Source organism: Saimiri boliviensis, chromosome 6, assembly GCF_048565385.1.
Source record: "Saimiri boliviensis isolate mSaiBol1 chromosome 6, mSaiBol1.pri, whole genome shotgun sequence".
NCBI classification, from domain to species: Eukaryota; Metazoa; Chordata; class Mammalia; order Primates; family Cebidae; genus Saimiri; species Saimiri boliviensis.
This window is the reverse complement of record NC_133454.1, coordinates 57,798,802-57,813,405: the sequence shown is the minus strand read 5'-3', so window position 1 is coordinate 57,813,405 and position 14,604 is coordinate 57,798,802. Positions and strand designations below refer to the sequence as shown.

Sequence of the window (14,604 nt, the reverse complement as noted above, 5' to 3'; positions counted from 1 at the left end):
TGGTGTTTGCCAAGCAGACAGAAATGGGGAATGGCATTTTCCACAGTGACTTCTGGGCATTCTCCTGCAACATCCTCACTTCCTTTTCTAAAACTCTCAACAGGTGAACTCTCCTTGCCGAGAAGGTTGGGACCATCTGATGTGAGTTGCCTCAACTTCCCTCCATGTCAAAATTCTCTATATCTTCATCTGTCTTCTCCTTCTTCTACTTGAGTCTGAGCATACAGTGTCTTCTTTCTTACTGAGACTAAAGTTCCCAGCTGGAACCACTGTATGCAAGCTCTCCATATTCTCCTACTATGAGTCAGGGATGGAGTAAGCTCTTCCTACATTCTCTGCACCTATGACACATAAAAGATTTTTAATAAATACTACTCCAATGAATAAATAAATTAGGCTTTTGAATAAGCTTTCTGGCTCTCCCTAAGATTTGCAGATGGCAGTAGCACTTGATTACTTGGGGGTCTTCAGATAGGAGTGGGGAAAGATTTAGTTCCTCTGTGAATGTGTTTCCTGAGTATGAATGGGAGTGAACATGTGGTTCGGTGTTGTTTAGTTGGCTAATCAGAATGCACCTGCCATCTGGATATCCTCCCTCTCCCTGCCTAATTCTCAGACATTGTCTACATCTATACCTCCACCCAGCTAAGGCAGCAATGATACCAGTGTCTCCAGACCTTTTGGTCATACCTCTTGTTTGTACACCTCTAGAAATGAGCTGCCCTCCCAACACCCAAGCCCCATTTCCTTACTGCCTTTCCTTTTGCCATTTTACCAGCAAATTCTGTAAGTGTGATTATGACGTGGAACTTTTAGATCATTACCTCTTTGAGCCAGCTCTAGCCACCCTCATTGTATTTTATGTGCTTGCTTTAATAAAGCCCTTTCACTTATTGAAGTAATCTCACATACTTTAGCTCAATTGGCCAAAGCAACAGAGAGAGTCTAAATGATAGTGTTGGTAATGTAAAATTAATGATGGGTAATGTTGCTGAGTGTCTGGTACCAGAATCAATACTTTATACATTATTCTATTTCATTCTTAAGTAATGGCTAATAGTGCAGACGCTAGAGTTTGGGCTGATTAGATTTGAATTCTGGCCTCATTTACCAGCTGTGTGACTCTGGATAACTTGAACTCACTATGCCTGTTTCCTCATAAGAAAGTGGGGCATTGCACTGGTATCCATTCCAAAGGGTTATTGTGAATAGGATATGAGAGAATGCATGCCAAGTACTACACACAGTGCCTGACACATGGTATGCAGTAAGCCTTATTATTATTAGTCCTCACAGTAAGCCCGTTACTAACTGCATTTTAACAGATAACAAAGATAGGCTTAAAGTCTGGATTCAAGGTTGATGTGGCTAACCACCATTTGTACCACCTCTTGGGTACTGGTAGTCATACATTATTATTAGATTGGATTTAAAGACTTGGGCCCATTGGTCTTTAAAAGTAGTGAACTCTTCTGGCATGTTATTTGATTGTTTCTGAATTCTTATTTTCCCAGGTGGTATGTGCCAGACCCTCTGATCTTTCTCCCTCATCCCTACCCCCCACCAGACTATAGAAATAAACTTCTCGGTTTGCAAGGGCAGAGCAGTTCCCTGCTATGGTTGAGTGGTCACATCCCAGCCGCCGACCTTCCCACCAGCTGTTACACCCTCTACCTGCTGCCAAGTGGCCCTGGAAGACCATCCAAGTGATTTCCTGCCCCTGGAAACATCAAAGCCATCCTCTTGTTCGCCTAATTCTTCCCACTAAATGCACCACTGGTTGGTATAAATGGAGACAAGTGCTGAGTAGCCTCGATCACTTGGGAAGAATTCAGGTCCATGGGAGGGCAGTCTCTATGGCTAGGGCAGGGAGGTGAAGTCCTCTGTAACATCCAGGGGTGTGGCCAGACACTCAAGCCCTGAAAGCACCCATGAGAATACCCGTAGGTTAGGTGTGCAATCCTATACTTGGCACCCTGCATTGGTCTCAGAGGGAGACCAGTTGCCTTGAGTTATTATTTCCATATCATATAATAATCAGGCAGCTGTTTTGAGAGCATGTCAAGGATAACAAAGCATCAGAAGCCTCTTCTGTTGCTGAAGAACCAATCAACCTAAACTAATACTTTAATGACCACTTTTCCCAAAGAGAAAACAAATTCAGGCAAAAAAAAAAAAAAAAAAAAAAAAAAAAGAAGCAGGGAGCTGAGAAGAAACTTGTCTGGTCAATGAAAAGAAAAAAGAGACGTCTGGAGCCATGGCAATGGAGCAGGGATTACTTTGATCTGGAAAATAGATTTCTTTTTTTTTTTCCTCTAGTGCTTTTTCTCAGGCAGCCAAGAGATGCTATTGAGCTTGATGAGGGAGGCCCTTTCAGAATGAAGGGGCACCTCAGAGGAGAATTGAATGACTGCTTTCAGGGACAGCTACTTTAATAGTCTCATGTTTGAAAAATATGCAATTAAAGGAAATACTATTACAAATAGCCTCTATTTGTTGCTTTAAAAATACTATCGATTAACTGAAAAACGAAAGAGGTGTGCAAGATTATTAAGTGTAAACTACAGATTGAAGGAGGGAAACACACACACACACACACACACACACACACACGACCTACATGCAAACACCCAAAGAGATGGAGGAAAAAACACATCGTATGAATCCTAAGCTCTCTATTCCTCTACATGTAAAAATGACTTACAAGGAAAGTCTTGCCCACTAGAGTTTTTAATCACTTTCTTCATGTTACTACTGTTAATAAAAATTAAAGCGTTATTGGTTTAGGATTCCATTTTGTGTAAGCTTAATCTGTAGCAGTTGGGGGTCTTCATGCATGAGAATAATGCTTTTTAATGAATGATCTTTGGGCATTTTAGATGAAACAACAGAGATTCTGGGCAGTTTGATCTCGCATTTTCCACTGATACATGCCTTCACCTCTCAGCCCCCTGCCCAGTCCCTTTCCATGCCACCTCCTGCCTGCTTGCGACATCCCCGCTCTTCTCGGATCTTGCCCTGTGTTAATTGGGAGATACTCAGCAGACAAGTGGATGTGTGTCTTTAGTGCAGGATAAAGAAGACTTTGTCCTTCCCAAAATAGATGGAAGCATCTCTGGCTATTCTTTTACACATTTCCAAAATCTTTGTCCAGGTAATGTGCCTCATTGTCATGGCAATAGCGGGATGGTTCCTGTCTCTTTCTTCTTTTTTCCTGGCCTTCACAGATTTAACACTTTTATAACTGATAGATACCTGCCATTTAAAACTGGATGTTCTATTTGTCTGCATACTTGCAGAAAATAAGAAGACTGAAAGTGTAATTATTACTTTTAGGCATTTGATCTCTTTTATTCTCACTAGAAAACTTGCCCAGAGGTTTATTTGTTAGTCCCTGAGCTGTATATGCATTAGCCCAAGATGAAATGGACTTAGACCTTTTCTTTTCTTTTTTAAGCTAAAATTTGATAGGCATTTATGATGAGCTAGGCAACCGAGCTAAGCCTTTTATCTATTTTTAATCCTCAAATTCATGTATAAACCTAATTATTGTTCCCATTTTACAGATGAGAACTGAAATCACTGAGAGGTTGAGTAATCTGCCTAATGTCACAGCTCACAAGTGGTCAAGCCAAGAGGCCCAAAGTGACTGCAGGTTCCAGGCATGACTGTGTCATGGGCATTTGAGGTGGTCTTCTCAGAGGAGATGACCTACTATTCTGCCATCCATGCAAAGAGAGCTGAGAATTGGAGCTAGATTTTTAGCATGAAGGGTTTACATCCGATCTGAGTAAGAGTGTCTTCATGGAAAGGATAATTTGACATTAAAATGAGAAGTTAAGGGAATTCTGGAATCTTCTTTGTAATCTGACAGTGTGGAAACCTGGAAATCGAGGAACAGGCCATTCTGGTTCTCTTCTCATCGGGAATCAGGGGATCTTTGAGGAATCTCTGATTCCATAGGGTAGGGACGGACTGATGTTAAAAGGAGAGTCAGAGGCCTGCCTACTGATGCACGATGGGAGGGGACTCTGCTGGCACTTGAGGCCAGGAAGGCACAGTCCCCCATGATCCCAGTGTAACAAGGCCTCTCTGTGGCAGAGCTGCAAAGCCCCCTGCAGGTGCAGGTGGTCTACTACAGGACTCAGTTGCTTTCCTACACGCTCACTGGGAAACAGCTAAATGTCCATCTCAGGTGCCAATGAGTCACCTGGAGTTGTCAGGGCCCTGTATTAAACTCTTTTAGTTTCTCTACATATCTTGCTTGAATTCTTCCTGTGACCTTTACAAACTCTAGGCCATCTCCCTGGAACCATCTTTTTATTTCTCGCTTCAGTGGCTAATCTACTTGAAAGATAGCGTACCAGTTAAAGGTATGGTCTCTGGGAGCCAGTCTGCCAGGGTTTCAATCTTATTTCTACCATGTACTAGTAACCCTGGGCAAATTATTCTGCATTAGCCCGAGTTTTCTTATCAGTAAAATAGGGAGATATAATAGCAACTGCTTCATAGAGTTATTGAGAGGATTAAATGAGGTGGTACACCTGGTTCTAAGAAGAGAGGACACATTCCATAATGTATTGTTATTATCATTATGCAGTCCTTAAAATTTTAGCCTAAATACCAGACTCACTAAATATCTTTCTCTTGGCCCTGGACTGGGGCAGCTGTGGCTACTTTGTGCCTTTCTTGTAATTTATACTTCTTTTAGCCTAACGGGATTGCTTGTTTTCTGTCTTCCCTGAGAAACTGAACAGGTTACTGCAGGAAGGGACCGTGTCTTGCTCACCTGCATACAGTGTGTTGTTGTTTATGGTATTTGCCTCCAGAGATATCAGGAATGGGAAAGTCAGCCTGGACTTGAGTAGGACAAGGAAAAGTTTTGTTAATGTCTCCAAGAAATTATTTAAGAAATTTTCTCGTAACCTAGTATACTCTTAGGCATTTATTAGGCAGGGGATGGGGGGAGGAGAAAGAGAAAACATGTATTATGTAATTTATGCCTTCATGAAAGACTAAAGCAACAGGAGACATGTAAGACATAATTAGCCAATCAGAGCAATACAGAGAGTGATCAATAGGAAATGGAATTTTATTAGGAAGGCATGTGCCAGAGACAAGGCTTCTGGTGAGCCTTTGAGGATGCAAAGAATGCAGTGAAGCTGAGGAGATTATTTAGGAAAGGAGAGAATGAGGAAGAGTGCAGAGCTGGAGAAAGCCATTGAGCTGAGGTTGAGTGATGAGTGAAGTGTGAGGCTAGACTAGACGGAGCTGGGTTCTGAACTGACAGCTTCTTAGGAGGTGATCAGCCCTGTGGTTGAGGGCATGGATTCTATAATCAGATAGCCCTGGTTTGAGTGCTGACTCAGCTACATACTGGGGAAGTGGCCATGGGCAAAAATCTTGAATCTGCCAAGCTTTAGTCACCTTCTCTGCAAAATGAGAGAGTCTCTCCCTCATAGTCTTCCTGTGGGGATTAAATTATATGATGTATGAATAAGTTGAAGCCTGGCATTTAGTGAGAGCTCTGCCATTATTTGCTTTATTATCAAAGTTACCACTCTGAGTTTTTGATTTTTTATTTTCTGACTCTGAAGGTTGATTGGAGACATTTTATTCCATATCAACTAAGGGATAGTTTTACCTATTTCCTCTTGTTAAAAAAAAAAGTCCCGATTGGCTGGGTACAGTGGCTCACGCCTATTATCCCAGCACGTTGGGAGGCCGAGACAGGGGGATCACGAGGTCAGGAGATCGAGACCATCCTGGCCAACATAGAGAAACCCTGAGTCTGTGAAAAACACAAAAAAATTAGCTGGGCATGGTGGCGCACTCCTGTAGTCCCAGCTATTCAGGAGGCTGAAGCAGGAGAATTGCTTGATCCCAGGAGGTGGAGATTACAGTGAGCCGAGATCACGCCACTGCACTATAGCCTGGGCGAGAGTGCGAGGCTCCATCTCAAAAAAAAAAAAAAAAACAAAACAAAACCCTAATTACATAACTGATTGATCAGGCATTTAAGTACATGAATTGTGATTACAATTTGCAAAAGGATTATGCCTTTTGGGAATGTGACAGTCTAGTGAGGTAGGCTGCGGATGTTTGATTATTCTCATTTTACAGCTATGGCAACGAGGAATGGAAGTTTAGAGAATTTTTCCAGAGTTATGCAGTTAGTAAATGTAGCACCATTGACATGCTCAGAATTCCTGACACCTCAGGGTAATTCCCTCCCCTGCCCCCATCAAACAGGTGCGTTTCTTTCTGATGACAACAAAGTCCTCTTCCCTGATCTCTGCCAAATCTTTTTAGAATTTGTATCACGTCACAATTTGAAAATTTGCTAAAGTGAGAATGTAAGAAAGTATTTTAGGGTCAGTGACTTTGCATTCATTATCCCTAAAGGTAGGTAACTGGAAGAAAATTACAAGAAAAAAGTCAATTTACCACATAATCTGCCTCAAAAATATCATAGATCTGTTGTACTAGGTAGACAGAGCTGAAGGGTCCCTGCTGCCTCTGCACAGACCATAGACATTACATATGCCAGGAATACTGTAGTTCACTGTAGAGATTTTTTTGTTGTTGTTATTTTTGAGCTCATAGAGCTTATGCTATTGCAAATTGGATTTTTAGTTTGGAGTATTTGACTCCATTAAGTGATTCTGGCAGAAGACCTTGTCACCCTTGCTTATTTAAGCAGAACATCTTCCAGCAACCAGAAGGGAATCTTCAGGAGCGAGATGAGAAGCTGCTGGTACAGTAAATCCCTCCCCAGGTACTACAAAAGCAATTGAATGCTGCTTCCAACCTGGAAACTCAGTAGATCCTGTGTTTGGAATTACTTCTTTTGAGCCTGCTGGAGAGTTTTTTTTAAGCCTCATTTCTGGAACTCATGTGGTAATAGACTACTTTCATCTTGTCTTGAAGCAAATACAGTAAAAGATTTGAAGCCCAAGCATGCGCAACTTCTGATGGTCTCTGCGATACAAATGTGTCTAACCATTGTACTTGTCATGGCTCTTGCTTTATCTGGGATCAAGACATTTGATAATTTGTTACACTGATGAGATTATTGAAGGCACTTAAAAAAAATCCAACAATCATCAGTCATGGTTCAGAGACAAATTTCACAAATGAAATCCACAGCCTAGTGGAGATATTGCCACTTAGATTACATAACTGTGCCATCTGTCTCAAACCACAGCTTTGAGGATTTCTATTTCATTTTGTTGTGGGGAAAAGGGTAGTATTTTTTAGATTTCTTGTGTATCTCTTCAGAAAACATAGTACAAGGTGACAGAATGATAGAATGTTAGAATGGTAAAGGACCACACATAATAAGTAGCACTGAGGCCCTGATGGTTTCCTACTAAAGATTGTAGACACACAGAATCAGTATCCAGATTGACACAGAACCTGTGCTCTTATGAAAGGATTAGGAAATTCCATATACATGGTGGCTGCAATGTCTATATAATTTTTATTAGTTTACAATTTTCTTTGGTAATCCCATTCAATGATGTTTTCATTTTACACATATGTGATCAACTTCACATTTGAAGACTTTGGTTAGGGAACATGTCTTCACACTGCGCCATATGTCTAGCAGAACTTTATCTAATGCTGATGCCCGAGTCATCACTCAGTTCCAGTCTCGAGTTTTGCTGGATTATTTGCTACCATTAGACTTTCTGACTCACCTTTTCATGTTGGTAAAATTTAATAATACATTTTAATGGTTATAAAATTGGTTTATAATTTAAACGGAAAAAGAGAGTGGGGAGTAGGCCAGAGAATAATTCTATTAAAAATTGAAGTATAAGTAGTATGAGTGATTTTTCTGTACATAAAGTATGGCAAGGAAACTGTATTGTCATATCAGAAGGCAATCTCTACATTGGCCGAGGCATACACATACAGTTGAATGAATTCAAATGAAAGCATTAATAGATGCCATGTCTGCTGATTAATTGATTGTAACATTGAAAATATTGTCAATGAACAAAACGTATTCCAGGCTACTTAGCTTATTTTACCCAAGATTCTTTTTCAAGTGTGGTCAGAGAATCCTTTGTCAACAGCTCATATTAATTTGTGGAATTCAAAAAATATGTTAATAGTAGCCAACAAGCTTTGATAGAGTCTCTGAAAACAGTTTAAAATGTACTTAATTCCACCACAAAAATCTTTCTGAAAAGTCACAGTGTTGAGCTAGCATGTTGGTTTTTCTGTTGTTGCACTGGGAACGTTTTATTTAGGGGAGGAATAATTTTTAGAGCAAACTATTATTATGTCCAAGCAAGAAATTACTGTTAAAATTAACTTCATTTAAATTAGGCAGTTGGATACTTGTTCTATTCTAAAGGAACCCCTCACCACCATAAAAAATTCCAACATCTGTGTTTGAATAACTGTATCAGTGCTATTTAGTCCTAAATTAACATGAAATTCTTACTTATGTCTTACTGAAATCCTTTTTGTGTGTTATAGTTTAAATTGGTGTTCCCTTGATATGGACAAGGGCTGCAGTCATCCATCATTTTTCTGTGTAAAAATGTTAATTAACTCTACCTTTGAAACACATCTCTAATCCTTCTATTTCTCTCTATCTCCACGGCTGTCACCCTAGTCCAGGTCATCACTGTTTCTCATCTGAACTACCACATGAGCACTAGGTAAGCCCTTGTCTACTAAGTTTTCTCCCAACTTGTTACCTCACCTCTTCTCTTACCACTTTAAGGTCTATTCTTCATGTCATAACTAGAGTTGCATTTTTAAAAGGTACCTTATATTATGTCGATCTTCTATAAAACTCTTTACTCAGAATCAAATAGAAATTTTTTACTTTGGTCTACAAGGCTTTACAGGCATTCATGTGTTTGATTTTGTGTTATACTAGCATCTTGGATCTGCAATGATCAGCTTAAAATTGGATAACTTGCTTAGAATCTCAGTGATCAGCTGGGTGGGAGAGCTTAGACCAGAGCTAGGAGGGTAAACACAGCTGTTAAAATGTGGTCAAATCACAATATTAAGGGGACATGGCAGACTGGGTCCAATGTAGGCTGGCCTGAATATCCTTAGGGGATCAATCTGGGAGGAGGGTATTATAATAAGGTTCTTGAAGCCGTGATGCCCCAGGCTAGTGGTTCCAGATGTGTTAAGCGTGCCTGGCAGGGTCCAGCCTCCCTGTGAATGCTAGCAAAACACCTGGGTTCAGAATAGGACTCTAGTCCAGGAGAGAACTCGCTTGTATTCTAGAAACCAGTGGCTGGGTAACAGGTAGGAGGAAGGAAGGCTTCAGCTGGGTAGACTGAAGTATATCTAGGGCAGAATGACCTCTTGTGGGTTCATCCACTGGGGTTTCAGGGCAGTGGGGTTCCTTAGAGGTTACATTCATTCGGGGGAAGACACAGAAAAGCCCAGTGTTTGATGGTTTTCAGCACCTGTAGCTGGCTGGAGATGGGCAGCTGGGGGCCTCGGTCCAGTATTGGTTTTGAGGCTCAGGTCATCATCTTTCCCTCTGAGTGGGAACACACTTACCTCTCATGTCTCTTTCAATGCAGACCATGCTGCCACAGTGTTTAACCAATACTTGACAGCCAGGGGAAAATGTTCTTACCCCTAAATATTTTTAAAAATTAAAGGCTACATTAAATTACAACAGTCCCTTCATTCACTCATTGTACTGACCTTCACAAAACAACCTTTATTTATTTTATTTTGTTGTATTTATTGTATTTAGTGTAATTTTTTAGATAAGGCTGCAGTGCTTTCCCAAAGCTCCGTGTCTGGTGAAGGTTTTGGATAAGATTTTGGTGGTTAACAACTGAGTCTGTGTTTTCCTTTGGGCTTAATGTGGTCTTTCCCATGGCTTCTTTCGGCTTCTTCTGGTTGGCTTGCAGAATCACCTCTTCACATTTCTGTTACTTCTCTTCTTATAAACAACACTAATTATTTTATTTTATTTGAGATGGGGTCTCACTTTGTCTCCCAGGTTGGAGTGCAGAGGAGTCCATTATAACTCGCTGCAGCATTAAAATCCTGGGCTCAAGTGATCCTCCCACCTCAGCCTCTCACCTAGCTGGGGCCACAGGCACACACCACCATGCCCAGCTAATTTTTGTCTTTTTAAATTATTCGTAAGGATGAGGTCTCGCTTTGTTGCCCAGGGTGGTCTTGAACTCCTGAGCACAAGCCGTCCTCCCACCTCAGCCTCCTAAAGTGCTGGGATTCCAGGCGTGGGTCATTGTGCTTGACAATGAATCCTTTTAAAATCTTTGATTTATCTTTAGGGTTTGTCCCCAACCCCCTTATTAGTTTCTTTTTATCTTTTTTTTCTTGCATGGGTATGGAAATGCTTCCTCTTCATTTTGAGTCTATATTTTCTGCTTAAAAAGAAATCGAACCTGCAGAATAACTCTAAGGTATCAAAGACTGTACCTTTTCAATATCCAATTTCCTGGTTGAAAGAAAAACATGAGCATTCTTGGAGAAGTTACATTAGCTATTCTTTAAGAGATAGATTTTGTTGTTATGGGGGCTGGCGTCAGAAGTGAACACAGCAGAAGGTGAAAGATCAGGCAACTTACCTGTGAGAGATGACAGTTTTGTTGCCTTGAGGGATCTTTGGAAGAATCCTCCAACCTGGACTCTGTCATCTGAAAAAGGGAGGTAAAAGCAAAGAAGGGAAAGGAAATTATATTATTTTCATAGTTGTCAACAATATAGACAGAAATTTAAAACAAGCAATGGTACATTAGAGTAGGTTAGTAATTGTGGATGTGGAGTTCTCAGAAATCATTGAGAAAAGAAGAGAGACAGTCACCTGCTTAACCACTTCAGGCAGTGTAGGTGAATGAGATGTGCTGAAGATAGAACAAAACATAACTAACAGGAGAAGGGAAGTTGTGGGATATACTTCCACAGGTAGGCGTGGAGGAATGGCTGGACTGAGCACCTTCTAGACTGAAACAAATGTATATTCTCATCCTTCCTTATCTCTCTTGCCCTTGTATCTCCCATATAGAGACTTGGAAGTATAAGTAAGCATGAGGTAGAAGGATAGTATTTTTTCAAAGTCAGACATAGTAAATCTTAAGGAGATGTAAATCAGCTTGGCATCTTTGGCAAGTCTTGGTGACTCTTGTTTGTCAGTGGAGGATAATATGCAATAGAATTTTCTGCAATGATAGAAATGTTCTATATCTGTCCTCTAGTGTAATAAAGTAGCCTTTAGCCACAAGTGGTTTTTGAGTACTTAAAATGTGTTTAGTGTGACTGAATAACTGAATTTAAAATCTCATTTAGTTTTAATTAATTTCAATAGCTGCACGTGGCTTGAGGCTACCATATTGGACAGTCCTGGATAATAGTGTAGCACAGTGCCCAGAACAGGGAAGAAATCAACAAATGCGTATTGACTGACAGAATAAATGAGAAGAAAAATTTTAAAAATTAGTGAAAATAAATGAACAACAATGAATAAATAAATGAATATCTACATGTCTCACAGAGTTGCTATGAAAATCAATGGGTTGAACACATGTCTGAGAAACTGTACAAACTACCATTCTAGAGTAAAGCACTATTTGGAAATTCAAGCATAAGTGAATGTTACTAAATTATTTGTTGATGGAAATCTATCAAAAATGTAGCATAGCTTTGTTATCTTCTTAAAACTTAATTTCTCTAGGATTTCAGTTATTTCCCTAGTCAAGCAAAAGGGTACCAGCAGGATGAACACCCAGTATCATGATAAACATTAACGCCTGAGAATAGCTGTGTGCCTAATGCCAGTTCTTCTTCTTCCCACGTTATCAACATGCATTTCTCCTACCATGCTTAATGTAAAAGCTTCTTACTCCCGTTCCCTTCTCTTTCGTTATTTACAATATGATGCATTCCAAATCACTAAGTAAATAAGCTATTAAGAATTATACACCAGTGAGTATTAGGAAGGCTTCCACTGACCAACTATGGAAGAAGATGTATGAACTCATATTCAGGGGGAGTCTGAGATGAAGACCGGGAAAAAGAAGATGCTCTCATGACAGCTGACTCAGAATTCAGATGTTGTTTGCCCTCATTGCCTATCTCAGATATTATCCATAAAGTAAGAATTGTCCTTTTATATGGTTGTATTTTATTAGAGTTTTGTTTACTTGTTTGTTTTATTTCTAGGCACAATCTAAGTTAGATTTTTTTTTCTAGCCATGGGACTCTTACACTTTTTACCAGTTCTCTCTTGCAAAGGGATGAAGTGAAAATTAGTGAGAAAACCAGATTAGACATTAGGCAACTTGAAATCTATTCCTGGGTTAGACAAGAGCTTCTATTTGACTTTGATCCAGGGTATAAATACTTCATTTATTCTGTCACTTTACTTTGCAATTACAAAATCAAATAATTAAATTAAACATTGCTGACAATCTTGTTTTATTAGCAAGAATTCCATCCTGTAAGTTTTTTTCAGGAAAGGTTCTGATTGATGCATGAGAAAATATAGGCATGGTCGTTATTGGCCACTAGCTTGCAGGCTTTGTGTTGGCTGGGACAGGGTGTGCCCAGCACCCATGACAGAGATGGGCACAGATTAGAACTGGATGAGTAATTGTTGAATGGCTAGTGAATGAGTGATGGGTGAATGAACAAATATGTGTACGAAAAAATCAACAGTGCACATAGCTTGCCACTAGGTTTTTGTGAGATTAGGTGCGTACAAGTTCTTAGCTAGTCTGGGGAATTTTTGCTGACCTTACTTGATTGTCTGGGAAGGCTTTCCCTGGCACACTCAGAAACAGCTGTCTGTTCAGATATGATCCAACAAGAGTTTAGTTTGTCAAAAACCAGAAGCTGGTAGACTTGGTCTTTTTCACATCTTTAAGCAACATGAAATGAATGTTACAAAGAGTTGCTCTGAACCACCTGGTGGCAGTCACTATTTCCCTGGAACCAGTTGAGTTAGAGACATCTACTCATCCAATTTGGTCTCTCTGATTTAATTGGCAACTTTACTGGATAGCTGGAGGGGGTTCATCTTCATCTCTGTGGCAGAATCTGGCTAAGTCTTGCATGACAAAGGGTTTGAAGGTAGCTGCTTTAGGGCATTAGGGCTTAACTGGGAAGGTTGCAAAATTCTCATTTCCTCAGGGTCTCATAGAAAGAGGAGCAATAAGTGGACAGACTAGAGCTGTAGTCTTGATAGCTGGCCCTAGGACCAGGACAACTAAAAGAGGGATAGTCACTGCACAGTCCTTGCCCAGGGCTCCTGGTTGTTGCAGAGCGAAGAGCTTTGGTCTTAAATGTGGTCACATTCGCATTGTTGTCTGATGCAGTCAGAGAGAACTAGTGGCAAGTGTTTTAATTTTTGTTCTTTGAAGAACAGAATTTCATCAAAGTCACTGAGAAATCAAATCAAATGAAATATAGTCACACAAGGGACACAATTAAAGGCCTTAAAAGAATAGTACCATTTCGTTTGGACTTTATGAAGGCATCAAAATGCTAGGGAAGGAAGATCCCTTCTTCTACCTCTTTTCTTTCTTTTCCATCCCACTCTTGTATCTTTAAAATGTTAATGTCATCCAAACCATACAAGGACCAATGTAACTGTGTCATAAGGGGACTCATAAGAGAGAACAGGCCAAGAATAGTGGTGATCAGCAAATGAGATCCATGAGTTCCAGGACAGCCAGAATTTAGATCATGAAACAGAGGGCAGACATGATTAGCTGCATCAGAGGGGAAGCTTGTCCCTTTAGGACAAACATGTGAACTGCCAGGAGCCCAGAGATGGTCCTAGAGATGCTGAGGTCCCCACAGATTTTCCAGGGACACTCAGTGTATATCTCTCACCCTCTTGCATTCTAATATTCTGGACCTTTGAGGTCTGAGAAACTGACTTATACTTAATTACTTATTCATGTGGCTGCATTGTCACCTATGTACAAGTAAGCATCTTATCTCAGATTTTTCCTGATGCCTTTGAGAGAGGCAGAAGGTAAGATGAAAGGAAAAAAAGACATGCCATCACTTACTGCCCTTGAGGAGTTTGAGTCATGTCACAGATGCTGTAGGCACAATGTCGACAGAAGTGCCAGAAGTGTCAATTCTAAGAGAAAAGATTGGATGGAAAACTTCATTGAAGGCTTGGATGAGACCTTGATTCATATCAACTGTTATTAGAGAAGGGCTCTTTCACAAAGCTATGCCATGGTGCCCCTAAGGAGCGTATTTTTCAGGAATGTGGGCCTGAATATTCATTAGAATGTACTTTCATGGTTTTCCTCATGGCTGAATAAAAAAATATCCACAAGTGACCTCAGGGACCCTTTTCTATAAGATGTAGCCAAAGCAGGCAGAGTTCTCATATGAATGTTCTGAGAAGAAGATGAGGGCATGAGATGCCAAGAGTTGATTGAAGGAGTATACATAACCCACACTATTAAGAAGTTACACTTCACTAGTTGCATGCTAATGAATGAATTGAATAAAGTAAAACAAAAGAAAACCAAAGCATTTAAACACATGTTAGCATGCAGGCAAGCGCGCGCGCACGTGCGCACACACGTGCACGCGCGCGCGCACACACACACACAC

General features: G+C 40.3%; 1 long non-coding RNA gene across 1 annotated transcript in view; it reads left to right on the top strand.

The window, feature by feature from the left end:
* Positions 1-14,604, top strand: part of LOC104650663 (uncharacterized) — a 148,829-nt gene that overhangs the window by 99,255 nt on the left and 34,970 nt on the right. Inside the window, exon 3 of the long non-coding RNA XR_012518048.1 lies at positions 104-14,604. This exon is cut by the window's right edge and continues 34,970 nt beyond it. This is a non-coding gene — a long non-coding RNA (uncharacterized LOC104650663). The remainder of the gene's footprint in view (positions 1-103) is intronic.